The sequence below is a fragment of the Lutra lutra genome, chromosome 9 (assembly GCF_902655055.1).
Source record: "Lutra lutra chromosome 9, mLutLut1.2, whole genome shotgun sequence".
In the NCBI taxonomy this organism is placed as follows: domain Eukaryota; kingdom Metazoa; phylum Chordata; class Mammalia; order Carnivora; family Mustelidae; genus Lutra; species Lutra lutra.
In genome coordinates, this window is record NC_062286.1 from 5,890,555 (window position 1) to 5,906,211 (window position 15,657).

The 15,657-nt window shown below is 53.8% G+C and overlaps 2 long non-coding RNA genes across 2 annotated transcripts; one reads left to right on the forward strand and one right to left on the reverse strand.

The window, feature by feature from the left end:
• Nucleotides 1–561: 561 nt before the first annotated feature.
• On the reverse strand, nucleotides 562–7,516 carry LOC125109037 (uncharacterized). The gene is made up of 2 exons (XR_007130083.1): nucleotides 2,171–7,516; nucleotides 562–1,756 (listed from the first exon to the last, which is right to left on the reverse strand). It is a non-coding gene; the product is annotated as an uncharacterized LOC125109037 (long non-coding RNA).
• A 397-nt stretch (nucleotides 7,517–7,913) lies between these two features.
• On the forward strand, nucleotides 7,914–13,689 carry LOC125109036 (uncharacterized). The gene is made up of 3 exons (XR_007130082.1): nucleotides 7,914–8,232; nucleotides 9,108–9,521; nucleotides 12,012–13,689. It is a non-coding gene; the product is annotated as an uncharacterized LOC125109036 (long non-coding RNA).
• Nucleotides 13,690–15,657: the final 1,968 nt, after the last annotated feature.

Sequence of the window (15,657 nt, forward strand, 5' to 3'; positions counted from 1 at the left end):
CCCCTGGCTGTCTCTTCCAACCCGTCCCCCTAAACTGTGCACGCCTTGGCCTCCCAACCCCCCCAGCCTATGCCTGTCCTCTCACCAAGCACGCTGCCCCTGCACTCAGGGTCCCTGGTCACCTGGTGGGCTCAGAGGGCACAGCTTCCAAGGTTGGGGGGGCCCCGGCTCAGCAAGTGGCCTGGAACTTTCACTCTGACACCAGCCCTGCACCATCAGGCAAAATGCCAGGCGCAGCACCCACAGGGGAAACAGGCCAGGCGACATGAAAGCAAGAACAAAACCAGAATCGGGCGCGTTATTTTCATCATGATACAGACTCGCAGCAGAGATCTAACAGCTAAAGGGGCACCCCAGGCGGCAGGCAGCCTTCTCTCCCCCTCTGCCTCTTCCCTGCTTCCGTGCCCTGCCCCTCCCCCTCCACCGCCTCGGGAAACCGAGAAAGTGGATCGGGTCAGAGCGAAACATTCCTCATTCTGCCTTCACCACAGGAAAAACTAATTAGTCGCCAAATATTCGGAATGGGTAATTGCTACCTGAATTAATAAGGGCAAACAGCCAGCGAGAAAACGGTGGTTTACTATTTCTGAGAGCTTGCCTCTCTTAACCCAGAGTCCCAGGCTCTGCTGGGAGGGACGGGCTCTGGGGACACACGTCTCCCGCTGGCAGCCGGCAGAACAGGGACACGGCAGCCTAGGGCTGTCCCTGCATCTGGGGCATTTCAAACACTCCTGTGGCTGGGGGTCACCCTTGTCTCCTCCACCACACAGCACGCGTGTGCTCACATACACGTGCACGCTCACGCACCATCACCGCACACGTGCACACAGCACACACGGGGACGTTCAAGGGGTCCAAGGGGAACGCATCAAACCAGATCCTCACCCGGGGGCTCACCAAGTCGCCCCGAGTTCCTCTGCTCTGATGGGGGGTATGTAGACCAAACTGAGGGGGTTGCAAGCAGAAGGAGGAGGAAGAGAGAGAAAAAGGACAGTGGAGATGACCCTAAGGAGAAGAAAACAGGCACGCGGGAAGGCGGGTGCAGCCCTGGTCCACTCCCACCCAGCACAGGCTCCGGAGTTCTGCCCAGAGGGTCCTGGGGAACCTGCTGAGCCCCACCATGACCTTGCTCTGTGACCTCGGACACATCACTTTCCCTCTCTGGGCCTGGGTTTCTCCCCCTGTAGAAATGAAGGGACTCCGTGCAATTATTTGAACAGTTCTGAGGTGCTGCCCCCCAGGAAGTCTTCAGTTCAAAGTTGGGGTCATCCCAGTCTCCCCTGCCTGCAGCCCCTCCCCCCACCATGCCGGAGCACTTACTACAGGACTTCCCCTGAACAGGGCAGCAGGCAACTTCCTCCGGGGCAGCCGTGGCTCTCTGGAGGCGTCTCAAGGTCACAGGGAGCTTAGGCCCAAGACATCAGCCACCAATGCTGCTGTTGAAGCTGCACAGGGAAGTCGGGGCTGCGTCTCCAGGGGCTGCCAGTGCCCGGCGTGCGTCTGTGTGAAACTGCCACGGAAATCAAGTGTGTCCACACGGTGCGCAACGTGTCCTTCGCTTTTCTTTATTTAATGTCATGTAAGCAGCTGTCGTGGCTGTACGTGGACGGCTCTTTTTCTAACAAACACCAGATAATGCTACTGAAGGCTGTGTCATAGATCCGACTGAGCCCTACTAGGGGACTTCAGTGCAGGTGTTTCCAGGCTTTGGCTTTTATAAACATTGCTCTAAGAAGTCTGCTCATATGTGCTCGTTCTGTAGAAATAAAAAGTTCTCTGTATGCTGGTATCTACCGGTATCTTTAAAGGTTCCTACTCGCCTAGAAACAACGTCTGGTGCTCCGCACACCATGTCATCAGCTGCGGTCACTGCTCAGGCATGGGATCAGGGAAGAAAACTCAAGCTTTGTGTAAGCAATACTTTATACTGTTCTGGAAATGCCATCAGTAAAGGGGAAAATAAACGAAGCGCAGTCCGTGTTGAAGCCCTTCAGAAGTGGTTTTCTTAGCGGGTGTGGATCTGGTAGGAGCAGAGCCACAGAACCACAGAACGAAGGGAGGAAGATGGCAGAAGGAGACACCGGTAGCTGTCACCTTGTTCTACTGGGTCAGCTCTCCCCTGTGCTGGCGAGGACAGGACCTGGGTTCAAACCCTGCTCCGTGCACTCACCTGGCCCCTGGGTGTTGTTTTTGTCTCCGAGGACTTCCATTTCCCCATGTGCAGAATGGGACCCCCAGCCAGCAGGTCCCACGAGACCACCAGAGAGCACCAGGCACAGAGAGGTCCACCATCAGCCTCTGTCCTGCCATCTTCTTCCTCCCTGCTCCAGGTCGTGAGAAAAAGAAACACCGAATCTCACGGCTGCTCCTCAAGTCCCCATGCCTCTCCAGCCTCCCCCATGGCCCCCAGCCCAGTCTCAGGGCTTACCTACACTGTGGCCTTTCTCCCAAAGACAGAACCTCGCCAAGACGCACCCCTTGGGCACAAATGTGAGCACATCTAGAAATCTCCAGATTCTTAATAACTAAGACAACCAACCCCCTTTGTCACTAATGCTATGTGGCAATAAATCTACTAGCCAATGTTTTTTATTTATTTTTCCCAGAAAACACAGTAAGCCCAAGAATCAGAAACACAGCAACTCCAGGGTTGAGCAGGGATATTCTTAAAACTCCCAGGGATGGTTATACAGTTTGGCAATCACCCCTTCATGTGGGCGTGCCCTGGGTTAGGAGTCAGGACCCCTGCAGATACAAACAGGAAGGGAGGCCTGGCAGGCAAGAGCAAGGTCACCAAACGCTGAGCAGCCCACACCCCTGCCAGGATCCACAGTCGCCTGCACCCAGCCAGGCCACTGACCAGTCCCAGCTCACCTAAGGCCAGGGGACCTCGGGAATCAATAATTTGAGCCAAAAGCCCCAGCTTCAGAGGCTCCCATGAGATGAAAGTCAACCGGCCAGTGTGGTAACTGCTGATGTCACCACCTTCCCACAGATCTCAGGGGGCTGTTCCTGCGGCCAGATGGGCTCATGTCTGTGAAATCATGTGAGGCCATGAGAAGTGGGGACTGTAGTCACCCCTACTCCCAGGAGCCAGCCCTGGGTCTCCAACTAGCCAGACTCCCCAGGCCTGGGAAGGATTGCTGTTAGTCACCAAAGATCCTGCCCCCCACCTCCCCAGAGGCCTGCCTCCCTGCCCCAAAAGCAGTCCGGGTTCCCAGTCCAGGAATCAGCCTTTGGCCCTCTCCCTAGAGACACTCTGAACACTGCAAGTGCCTTCACTCCAGAGAACATCAAAGCCCACAGCATTTCCCATGTGTCCTTCAACCCAGTGAGCTGTGAATGTCTGTCCCCATGGCCCGGGAGCTTGGCTTTGACCAGGGAGCCAGACCCCATGCCCCAAATCCATTGCAGAGGCGGGTGACACGGCTCCCCCAGTGGAAAGGCTGAGGTGGGTTCTGCCTGGGATTTGCACCTTTAAGCCACTCAGTAAAGAGCTGTGTCTCCATAAGCCTCTCCTCCACTTTCTTATGGGCTAATGGGTTAATCATCTTTAATTTTAGAAATAATTGCAAACAACTGTAAAGCACACACTGGCCCAGTGTCCCCTAGCTCGAAATCTCTCCATGCATAGGGGACAACAACATTTTTATCCTATCCCAGTTACCCACCTTGGCTGCAGATGAAATGTTAATGAAAGGTTATGCTCGCAGCCTTCCAAAAATGATTACTCGAGACAGCAATTACATTTTCCCCTTTTCTGTGCAATAAAACTGTACCTCACTGTGCACTGAGAATTAATAATTCCAAACCCTGTTGTTACAGAGGCAGCATCAAAGCGGAAGGGAAGGCATGCCCATGAGGGAAAACACACACACGTTGAGACCCACAAAGAAAAGTGGGTGACTTCAAAAGAGTAGCGTTCTATATTCAGGGCTGGGGTCCTTTCTCAAGGTCATTAACAACTCTAGCTGACTGAAAGAGTGGCCCGATTACAAAGCACACAGAGAAACAGAAATTAGAACAGGACATAGTGACAGCTCCAGCCCTGGGTCACTCTGCACAGCCTGGCAAGGACCTGGGGCCCACTGGCCAACTCCCCCAGAATCCTTCATGACTCAAAAACTCAGGACAGCCGGCTGAGTCCAGAGCCAAAGTCCAGGAGCTTCCTGGGTAATTTCCATGTGAGAAGAAAGAGGACACCCTGTAGCCCAGAAGAAGAACAGCGGCCATTTATTGAGCACATACTATCCTGCAGGCAGGAGCAGCGAGGCAGGAATGCCCAGCCTCCCTGGATGGCTAACAGAACGGAAGCTCAGAAAGATTCAGTCATCTGCCTGAGCTTGCACAGTAATTGCCAGAACTGGGATTTGAACTGACGTCAAAGAGGGTGAGGGCAGTCTGTGTGTCTGCCCCGTTCACTTGGGTCCCCTCAGACCACCTAGCAGGGTGCACAGCACAGAGCAGGTGCTCAATGAATTGTACTTATTTAATGAGAGCGATGACTCTGGCTCGAGCCTCCATGCTCGGAAGGCAAAACTCTGCCCCTTCTCCACAGATTCCAAGAGAAAAACCAGTTGCAACTTTCAATGAGTCTCAGCCTTGAGGGAACTGGGGTGGGTAGGGGAAAGGGCAGGCACGCGATTTGGCACACCCCGTGACAGCAGACCCCCAGGATGCCCCCCCGCCAATGCATGCTCGAACTTCACCCCTGGAGGTCAAATATTTTTCCTAAGATACAATATAATCATCCGCTAGATTAGTGGGCTACGGTGTGAGGCAATTAGGGGTTCCTTTTGTTCTGTGACCATGCGAAAATCAGAAATTTTTCATGACTCTCCCTTGAGGAAGCTTGGGTGACCAGATAGTGCCCTGGTCCTTGGGGGTGGGGGGCCCGCCCACTGCCCTTCAGCCCTTTAGGTAACTCTGGGGCAAATGAGAAAACCTTAAGGCCTTAGAGAACAAGGTCACAGGTTGCAGGCGAACCGAGAGTTGGGGAGCTGTGACGGAGCTTGGGATCATGTGGCCCAGAGCCGGGGGCCCAAAAGGCAAAGGAGAAAATCTGCTGACCCTACCGGAGGAGGGGAGAGCTGCTGAGGCAGGGGGAACAGAGCTGTCCCGGGGTCACCGAGGCGGGGGTGAGTGAGGCCTTCCCCTTGGACAGGGAAGAGCAGGGCTTCCTGAGAGCGGTGCATGTGGAGAGAAGGGCCCAGGGAGGCCAGAAAGTGGCCAGCGGGGGGTGGGGGGGGCAGACTGCCTGCTGGGTGGGTTCCTCGAGCCCCAGGATTCTTCTGGAACCTGCAGCAGTTCTGAGTACATGTGAGGAGCTGGGGCGACCCTTTGTGATAGGAAAGGCAGGAGGGGGCAGGAGAGGAGGTGAGAGGAGAGTGTGAGAGACACTCAGGGACTCAGCTCCTCAAGCAGAGGTAGCGAGCTGGGCCGACTGAGGATGCCTTAAAGCAGACATGCGGACTAACGGGAGCCCGGTCACCGCCCAGAGCCCAGGCTGGTGACAGAGCTGGCAAGCAGCAGCCAGAAGAAGGGACACCCATGCTGAGTGTCCCGTGCGTGTGGCATGGCGCTCAGTGCGAGATTCAAGGTCAGAAAACGTGAACGCAGCCCCTGAGGGTCATGCAGCTGTGTGACAAGGCCAGCTCAGCCCGAGAGCAGCCGGATGCAGAAGCGAGGGCCCGAGGCTTGCTGGGGAATCGTGACGGAGCCCGGGTACCATGACCCGGGGGGTACGGCCTGCCAGGGGCAGTCCAGGTACCACGACTCGGGGGGCACGGCCTGCCAGGGGCAGTGTTTGCACAAAGGGTTCAGATGAAGAGTACCACAGTCCCCGAGACACCTGCCGACCCAGGGTTCCGTGAGACTGCCAGACGGCCCTCTAGAATGGGGACACCCTGGTGGGAAGCCTGAAGAACACGACGGCACTGCTGGAGGAAAAGACAGAAAGAGGGTCCCACCACCTCCGGAAAAGTGCCAGAGCGCCTGCATTTTCTGACCCGGAATGAATCCACCGGCACTCATCCCCCTTAGTCACACGTGGTCCCAGAGCCCAGAGTGTCACTGCCCAGAGGTAGCAAGGCCCCAGCTTCCTCCTGCCCTTGACCTATTGGTCCTTCCCTGCTCAGCAAGACTTGGCCAGAGAGGCCACCCAGAGAAAAAGCACAGTGGGAGAAGAAAGAGAGGTGGCAAAGGGAGCTGGGTCCTGGGACGGAGCAGCCCCGGGATGTGGGATGCCATTTACAGCCTAAGAGAGCTCCTCAGGGAGCCCCCACTGGGGCCCTCACAGGCCTTCCTGACCTGCCTGTGAGTGGGGGCAGGGGTGAAGGAGGCAGAGGACAGGCATGAGAGAGTAGCCAGGCCCACCCAGAGCCGCTGCCAGGAGCTGAGCCAGGGCTGGGATGCCTGTCGGGGGACCACTCAACCCCGGGCCTCTGCCAGTGTGGGCCACAGATGCTCCAGCCTTCGTGTGCAACTGAGCAAGGGACCCCTGCGAGAAGAAGAAGCGGGAATGTTCCGAGAACCAGATCCTCCTTCCCTCTTCCAGAAAATTGGGGCCATTTTCCAAGATAGTCAAAGAAGAAGTCAAAGAAGCTGCTTTCCACAGCCTGAGAGACAAGGCACTGTCCCAGTCACAGTTTCCAGCAGTGCCCACCTACTCCAGTCCAGAGGGCAGGAAGCAGGTTGACCAGGCCAGGAACATAGAGAAGCTGGGGGCAGGGCTTCCTGGGGGCTCAGAGCAAGCCCCCAACCCTCCCCCACCCCACCCCCAGCCCGGCCCAGATCTGTAGGAAGAGCCTCTCCTCAGCAGTGTTCCAGATTCCTCCTCCACCTCAGGTCTCACCCAACATGGGGACAGGAATGCCTGAGGATCCCTGGGAGGCACACCTGAGAGGTGGCCACCTTGCGGCCCAGGGTCTATGGGCAGAGAAGCAGCAAGGGCCCCCAGCGGGACTGAGGCTGGTGCGGCCACCTGGTCTTGGTCATGGGGAGAGGGGGCGTTGAGAGGAGGGGGCCCTCTGCCTGGCTCAGGGAGGCACGGGGGGCATCACACGCTCACGCATTCATTCCGTAACACTTACTGGACGCCTCGCCATGCGCAATCTTAAAACAGAAGCGGTCTCAGGGGGGAGGGAGGCTTGTGATTATCCGACCCAGCGCAGGGAGATGGCCAGCCCGGGTCGGGACAGGGACATGCGCGGGCACAGAGCGCGGGCTGGGGTGCAGAGAGGGAAAGGGAGAGAGGGTGAGCGGCCCTCGGGACCCGAGACTCGGCTGCAGGCGCCTCTCTAGCGCCTGGATGGAGGAAGTTGGGGTCAGAGCTCCAGACGGGAGTCCTGGCTGCTGAATTCCCCTCCCAGACATCAGAGGCGAAGAGGAACACGCATTCGAGACCACCTGCGCCAGCACTTCCCGCTGGGTCAGAAAGTCGGGTCGTCTCGTCTCCAGCGCGGGCGCAGGGACGGGTTCGGTGGCGGCCCCTAAAACCACCGCTCCAGGGCGAAGGCGGCTGCCCCGGGGGCGGGCCGGGGCGGAGCTCCTAGAGGCCCCACCCACCGCGCACTCCCGGCGCAGCCCCGCCCGGGTCCTCCTCCCCATTACCTTCCCAGCGGGGTGCTGGAGTCCCCTGCGCGCGGTCCCGCCGGCTCAGTGCCGCTTCCTGCTCCTGCCTCCCGCATCCCTGCGAACTGTCAAAATCATCTCTTTTTAAGTCCGTTTCATTGCTCAAGACTTTTTTTGGATGAAGCCTTTCCTTATTCCTGGGCCCAGTACAATCTTTCTTTTCACCAGCCCACCTTCGGACCCCCCCAAAACCCCATCCCCACCCTCCGTAATTTGGGCAAACCTCTAGCCCCGCCGATCATACCGTATGGCCTCCTTGCCGCCGGACACTGGGAGGTCCTTCTGGACTCTCTGTGCATGGGAGGAGAGAGGACTTGCTTCCCTCACCCTGCGAGCAATCCCAGCTTCACCCTACGCCTGCGGACTGTCGTGGCTTAGAAGTGGAACCCGGGCCCTGCCTTACGATGAAGTTTCCTCTGCCCTGACACGAGCTGTCCTCCATCTGCAGGACTCAATGTGTGCCCCCTGGAAACTGCCAGGCTCCCCTCCCCACTGCAGCTGATGGGCGGCTCAGCTGGCTCTCGGTGCCCCTAATGTGCGCTGGGCGCCAGGCCGAGCAGCAGGAAAGCCGCAAGACGCTGTGCAGGGGTGTGCTGCAAGGTGAGAAGAGTGTGAACCTCGAGGTCAGGGGGACCCACTTTCCAACTCTGCCTGCCTTACACTGTGGCTGTGCTTAGGCGAACTCCCCATGGCTCAGTTTCTTCCGCTGCAAAGTAGGGGCAGTGATCACTGTCTGGCAGACCTCCTGTAAGCTCTACAGAAAAGCAGGAGCACCTATGGGCTCTCAGTACACATTAGCCGCTGTTGGACACCCAGGGGAGTCGGGAGATGAAGAACATGCGCTCTGGACCCAAATCACCCATGTCAAACACTGGCTCTGCCACCGGTTTGTTGTGTAACCTCGGACGAGTTTCCTCGCTTTTCTGTGCCTCGGTTTTCCCATCTATGAAATGGGGATAATATGCTTACCAGTTACTCCGTCTCTGTTTGGGAGGGGGAAGAAAAGTTTAGGAAAGAGTGGTGGCCGCGGCACAACACTGTAAATGTAATGAACGTCGTTGAATTCTATGCGTAAAATGGGTGAAATGGACATTTTTATATTATGTATGTTTTATCACAGTTTTACAGTTAATAATAATGACACATACTAAGAAGCAGTGGATTATTGGCTGTGAATCATCCCTCAATAAAACTGCTAGTAAAAAATAAAAATAAATGAGAACAGTTTTACCTGCCCAGTAGGGTTGTTGGAGGGATTAAGTGTCTATAGGATCCTGAGAACAGTGTCCAGGGCTGCTGGTGAGCCGTCAGCCAGTGCTGGCTAGCATATTAAATATACATCATCCATATCATTTAATTTAATCTTTACAAGCACCCTACAAATTAAAAAGTATTTTTACTCATTTGATGGGTAAGAAAATTGACGATATATTCATGCACACACATCCTATCGGCCATTGGTTCTGTTTCTCTAGGGGACCCTGAACAATACAAGCTGCAAATTCCCAGGTGCATTTGGAACCAGAATGACCCGCTCGCTGCAGCCACGAGCTCCCTCCACAGCCAGAGTACCTGAAATGTGCTGACGGCCATGGCCACACCTCAGTAGCAAGAACTAGAAATCCCAGCACTTTCCCGAGGAAGGAGAAGCATAACTGTGTTTGGGGATCTGTGAAAGTTTGGGTTTTCTGGGGCCTTTTGTATTTTGTTTTAGGATCCTTTTTTATTAGTATTATACAAACCACACAGAAATGTCTGAAATTTCCACTTCTAAGCTGGCTGTAAGTCACCTGACAGGCACAGTGCTAGGTGACAATGGAAGACATTGACACTTGAGAAGCCATCCTGCTCAGAAACGGAAGGAAAGTTCACTGTGTTGAAGGCGCCTGGTAAGTGGTTACATTCCTGGCTACTGAGTGTAGAACTTGGTCCCCCAGAGATAGCACTGGACACTTCTAGAAGCTTCTCCTCACGATGTCTGCTCCCCCGCCCCTTCTCGTTTTTCCCTCTTCTTTTTTCTTTTTTTGTGGGAGGAATTAGATTTCATTTTCTTGTAAGCACAACTTCTTTCTTTTTCTACAGTGTTCTGTTACTTTCAGGTGTACAGTGTCGTGACTCGACACTTCCATGCGTCGTCACCCAGCGCTCATCACCCTCCTTCATCCCCATCCCCTGAGTAACCCAGACCTCCACCCACCTCCCCTCTCGTAACCCTCAGACTGTTCTCTGTAATTAAGAGTCTGATTCTTGGTTTGTCTCCCTCCCTTTTTCCCTTTGCTTGTTTGTTTTTTTTCTTAAACTCCACATATGATCTCATATGGTGTTCCCACACCCCTTCTTCCACGCGGCTCTGGGCTCATGACAGGAGCCTAGCCTTCCGCTGCTGCCAGAGCAGGAGAGATGCTGGGCTCCAGGGAAAGGGCTGGCAGCTCTCAGAGGCCAGTGACCAGAGGCAAAGCTGAGAGAAATGGCTCATCTCACAAATGGATGTCAGGCTCAGTCAGCTTTGCCTGCCTCTTCCTAAAGCTGAACTCACATTTGCCCCCTGATAGAGAGGGGCTTGCAGCAACGGGGGTGGAGGTGGGGGGGTGCCCGGAGGGCAGAGACAGACCTGGGCGTGGTGGGGGCAGGGGAGCAGTCAGTCATTTCCAGACAGAACTGGGTGGTGCCAGCCAGGGGCCGGACCCCACAAAGTCAGCGAGGGTGGTCCTGGGTCAGGTCACCTCTCTGGAGCCCGAACAGCTCATTTTAAACCCAGACAGGGCATAGAAGAGCTCAAGCCAGCATACCACAAATCTTAAACTCACCCCAGATTTGGGATAGGTTTGCAATTAAACCCAAAGACTGGAACTTGGAAGATCAAAAAACTTGTCAAGTTTACCCAAATTGCTTTAAAGTGAGAACAATGAAATTTGAGAGCGGATGGTGGGCTTAGGATGTTGCTGTGTGGATGGCGGGATTTTAAAGAGGTATGCACTTGAGTTCCAGGTTCCCTCCTTTCCCTGGCCACCCCAAGGCTCCCAAAGCACTGTCTCCTCCCAGAGCTGGGGGCCCAGGTGTGAACCCCAGACAAGCCCAGACATCTGCCCAGCCCAGCTGGAAGGGCGCATTCACCCTCTGGGTCTGTTGGCTTTCCTCTGGGCTGACCCCAATCAAGACCAGAGGAGTGTGGCGTGCTGAGTGAGCACCAGGGAGGGGAGGAAGTGAGCTGTCGACTTCTGCTTCCCCTCCCCCACAGGCCTTCCTGGGGGGGTGCGCCTTTCCCCTTGTGGGGCCTGGGGAACCTGGCTTTCCCCTAAAACCTCTGCCCTTGAGAAGGATGCCAGGCAGGATGTAACCAGTGGCAGCCCCACGCCTCAAGCCGCTTGTACTCCCAGCCAGCACGTCCCCTCGCTCCCAGCTCCTTATCTCACTCAGAGTGGGTTGCAGTGACAAATGGCACAAAAGCGGCCAGCGCTCCCTCACAGACCCCCACTCAGCAAGCCTGAGGGCTGCAGGGCCCTGGTGCAATCGGGGAAGCCCTCTGGCCCTCTGGTTCCCTCCCCTAAGCCAGACTTTAGCCCTGAGCTCTGCCCTCTCTCCCAGCTCCAGTAGTGCAACCAGCAGCTCCCGGATAAATTCCAGTTGGGTGCAGGGCACTAAGTGCCTAATCCCTCTGATCCTTGAGCCCTCTCGGTGTAAGTGCAGCCACACTTTACAGATTTGGAAACCAGAGCCCAGAAGGCAGCTAGTCAACGGCAGAGCCTGTCAGAAGCCAGGTGCCCTTGCCCACGGCCTTATGCCCCCTCCCCTCGGGGCCTCTGGCCTTGACCCAGCCACCCCACCCTCCTCTGCTCGGGCCCACACTGACCCCACTGGCTTTCCCAGAGCCTCCATGGAGTCCCACAGGCCCTCAGGTTAAAACCCTCCAAAACAGTTCAGCCAGAACGACCTTGCAAGCCAAAACAGGGCTCTAGAAGGAGAGAGGCAAAAAGACGTGCAGGCCTCCCACTACCTCCAGGCTCGCTTTACCCTCTCTCCCATCTAACAACCATGTCATGGGTGTGGGATGCAGGGGTGAGCCCCGTCTGCCTAGCCACTGGGTGATTATTCCCCTTTCGCAGATGGAAAACTAAGGCACAGAGAGGCACATGGACCACCCAGGGTATTAGCACTAATAACTCAAATCCCAAGTGCTGGGACTTGAGCCCAGACCACGCACCTCCAGGCCTGTCTCCCTCCAGGGAGCACTGGCTGGTGACACGGATCTCAGTAGAGATCCGGGCCACACACACTGCTTCTCACAGCGGAGGGGAGGACTGTGGTGCAAAATCTGGAAAGGCCGTGTAGTGCCATTTGGATGCTAAGAAGTCTCCTCCTGTCCTACCTTCTCAGAACAGCCACGGGCGAGCTGGCTCGTTGGTCTGTTGACTCACTGCTCTGGGAGAGGAGGCTGGAATAAGCACGGGTCACAGCCTCGTAGGATCAGGAGGACACATGCTGCAGCCCGCTTCCTACAACCCAAGAAGAAGCTCTCACATGAAGCCGTCAGAGCAGACAAATCCAAACTAAGGAGACTTGCCTAATAGCATCGGTACACGGGGAGAGCTCGGGGAGATGTGAGACATCGCTGCCGCGGACTGCATCGGAGGAGGCCAGTGCCCAGAGAGACGTTACCTAATGGGATAACAGAACACTTACAACATCTTTAAACATCTGCACGCCGAGAGGTCACAGTCAGGATGCGTCAAAGACTGAAAGTGGTAGGATGGCTCCCTGAGAAAGTGCTCTTCAGATGGTGGCCTCATAGCCTTCTCTCTCCCTCGCCTGCCTCCCATCACAAGCCTTGTGACAAGCACCCTCTCTCCCAGCTCCTAAAGTTTCTTCCCGCTGCTCTCTGGCACTCTGAAAGGATTGGGAGGGAGTTGTTACGTGTGTACTTTTGAACGTCGCAATTCTGTATTGTTAAAATCTAGCACTTAATAAAATAACCATGACTGCTTATTTGCAACGAGTCTTGATGTTCTGGAAGTTTCCTTCTTATAAATGGAAGCTGGTTCTTATAAATATTTGGTTAATTAGCCATGCTATCTGAAATAAATCATTTGCTCTCAGTTTTTACGGTGGTTAACAGTTTGTGAAGTAATTTTTACATACATTAGCCAGTGGCTAGAAAGAACTTTATCAGTGCATATAAAAGTTTATGGAATTGAGAATTGAGTTATCCAATCTGATTTTCGCAAGGGCCTATGAGGGGGTAGATTTTTGTTGGCAGAAGGGGCTGCCTTTTTTTAAAAAAAGTACTTATTATTTGAGAGAGAGAGCATGAAAGAAAGAGAGCAGGGGGGAAGGGGGAGAGGGAGAAGCAGACTCCACACAGAGCAGGGACTCGATCCCAGGACCCTGAGATCATGACCTGAGCTGAATTCAGACATTTAACTGACTGAGTCACCCAGGCTCCCAGGGCTCCCTTTTTAAAAGGAAAATCTCATGTGCCCATAGTGAACAAATTTGGTCTCTACAAAAGATTATACAATCTCTAGGGATTCCCCCCCCCACCTTTTACAGAGCCCCACACTCTCTAGATGTAACCACTGTCTACAGTTTTCTGTACATCCATCCAGAAATTTTTCATCTACACAAACACATACTAATACCTCTTTGCAAAGAATAGATGTGTATCATCATCATGATGTTTTACCTTTTTGTTCAAATCAAATAACATACCACAGTCACATTTTCCATACAAAATGTGCCTACTCATTTCAAGGGCAATATAATATTCTGTTATAGGATGTATCATAATTTACCTAAACCAGCTTCTACTTTATCACGGTATGAATCTTGCTGTAAGTGAACAACCTTGCTCACCCATCTTTGCTCGCATTGCCAGAGTCTATCTGTAGGATAAATCCCCAGAATTAGAAATGGAAACTTCAAAATATATGCACTTGTGATGTTGATATTTATTCAAATAATATGAAATCTGGACCAATTTACACAAGTCTGGGCACCACCCCTGTGACTGTTCGAGAACCCTATTTCTCCACAACCTTGTCAATACTGCAGATGACTGACCGAACTGGCTCATCCTAGCTGGTGTAACTGGTAAAGAAAGGGCATCTCGATCTGACTGACATTTATGAATCGGTGAAGAGGAGCATCTTTTCACGTGTTCCCAAGTTACTGGTTTTTCATTTTGTAAAGTACACAGATTCAGAGAAGTTGAGAAGTGTAATTTTCCAATGTTTCTCTCCATAGCTGAGGACCAGACACCTATGCCTGATGTCAGGTCCAAGGTTATAACTCATGGAACTCGAATGGAGGGGTCCACAAACATCCCCAACTTCATCTCCGTGCCGAAACACTTTCTACTAAATCCCTCTGCACGTGAGACAGCTGAAAGGAGAAGAAATGGCGTTGACTTGCCTGAGAACTGGACTTTGAACACCACCTTTCTGGGCTTCTGTTCTTCCCCAAAAGAGAGAAGGGGCCAGTCACCCAAGTGTCCGCTAACCTTCATCAAAAGGCATCCCCTTTTGGCGAGCAAAAGAAATTGGGTGGGAGATGACCTTTAGAATCCTTGTGTCTTGTCAACCTGATAGTACAGGATTTGTTTTGTTTGTCCTGCTTCTCCTTTTAACATTTAGTCTTCACTCCACCTAGACGATAACATTCACGTGGTTTGAAACCAAGTGTTCACGCGAACAACATAAGCTATAAAGTTTGAGAAATCTGTTTCCACCTCATGCCTGATCACCACCTCCTCCCCGCCACCTCGTTCCTTCCCTCATAATTTCTCATCCCTTTATGGTTCATAGTTTATATCATTAAAATAAGAGGGTTTTCTCTCATTTTCCAAATTTCAAAATATATACTGGTACATTGGGTTTTTCAAATGATTTTGACTGCTCCACCCCACTGCCCCACCTGGAAGGCACTTTTTCTTTCTTTCTTCTGGAAAACCCTAGATGACACCCCACCAAAGTCCTGCCCAGAACTATGAGCATGGGATGGAAGAGAAGGATCCAGAGTCCAGCAGCTATAAAACATTGTTTTAAGGGATGCCTGGGTGGTGGCACAGTTGGTTGGGCATCCGACTCTTGGTTTCAGCTGGGGTCATGGTCCAGGGTCATGGGATCGAGCCCCGCATTGGCTCCAACTCAGCTCAGAATCTGCTTAAGATTCTCTTCTCTCTCTGCCCCTCTCCCTTGCTCTTTGTGTGTGTGTCTCTCTCTCTCTCTCTCTCTCTCTCAGTGGGTAAATAAGTCTTTTAAGAAATTTGTTTAAGTGCCTGTATTTCCCAGTAGGGAAATTCTTCCTTGGTGAGTGGGAGCCTCATCTCTGACAGTCTTCAGAGAGACACAGTCAGGGACATTGTAGAGATGTCTGTGCTTGCCTTCCACGTCCACAATTCCACGCTGAAATTTGTTCATCCATGTATTCAACAAGCATATAGAAAGCTTCCTCTATGCCTAGCCACACGCTAGGAATCAACGCACAGAAAACGGAATCCCAGCTCCTTTCCCACATTCGGGGGGTTACAGTCTGGTAGATAATACTTACGGAGTCCAGGGCTCGGCTTGGAGATGGACACCTGGACCCCTCCACCTGCGGCCTCTCTCCCACGCATCACACACACACACGGCTGTGGCCTCAGTCACTCTCAAGCGCACACCACACACTCTCCCCGCGTGTGATTGCTCAAGGTCTCCCACACGTGTGCTCACACACTCGCCGCACACATGCTCACACGTGAGAGCCACTCACGGCAAACAGGCGCACATGTGGCCACACACCACGTGATGCCCTGTGGCTCCTGCGCACACGGGCCACACTGTCACACATATTCACTTCCCCTTTGGTGGCAAATTGGCCCTGGACATGAGGGGTCCCCCAGCCTGTTTCACGGACAGCCTCTGCTGCCCGGGTCCAGAATCAGCCCCACCAGCCTCTCCTCTGTGGCCCATGTTCCCAAGTGCCAGCTGTGTCTCAAGACAGTCGGGTAGTTTTCCCGACTGATGACCGCGTGCCCAAGACACCCTT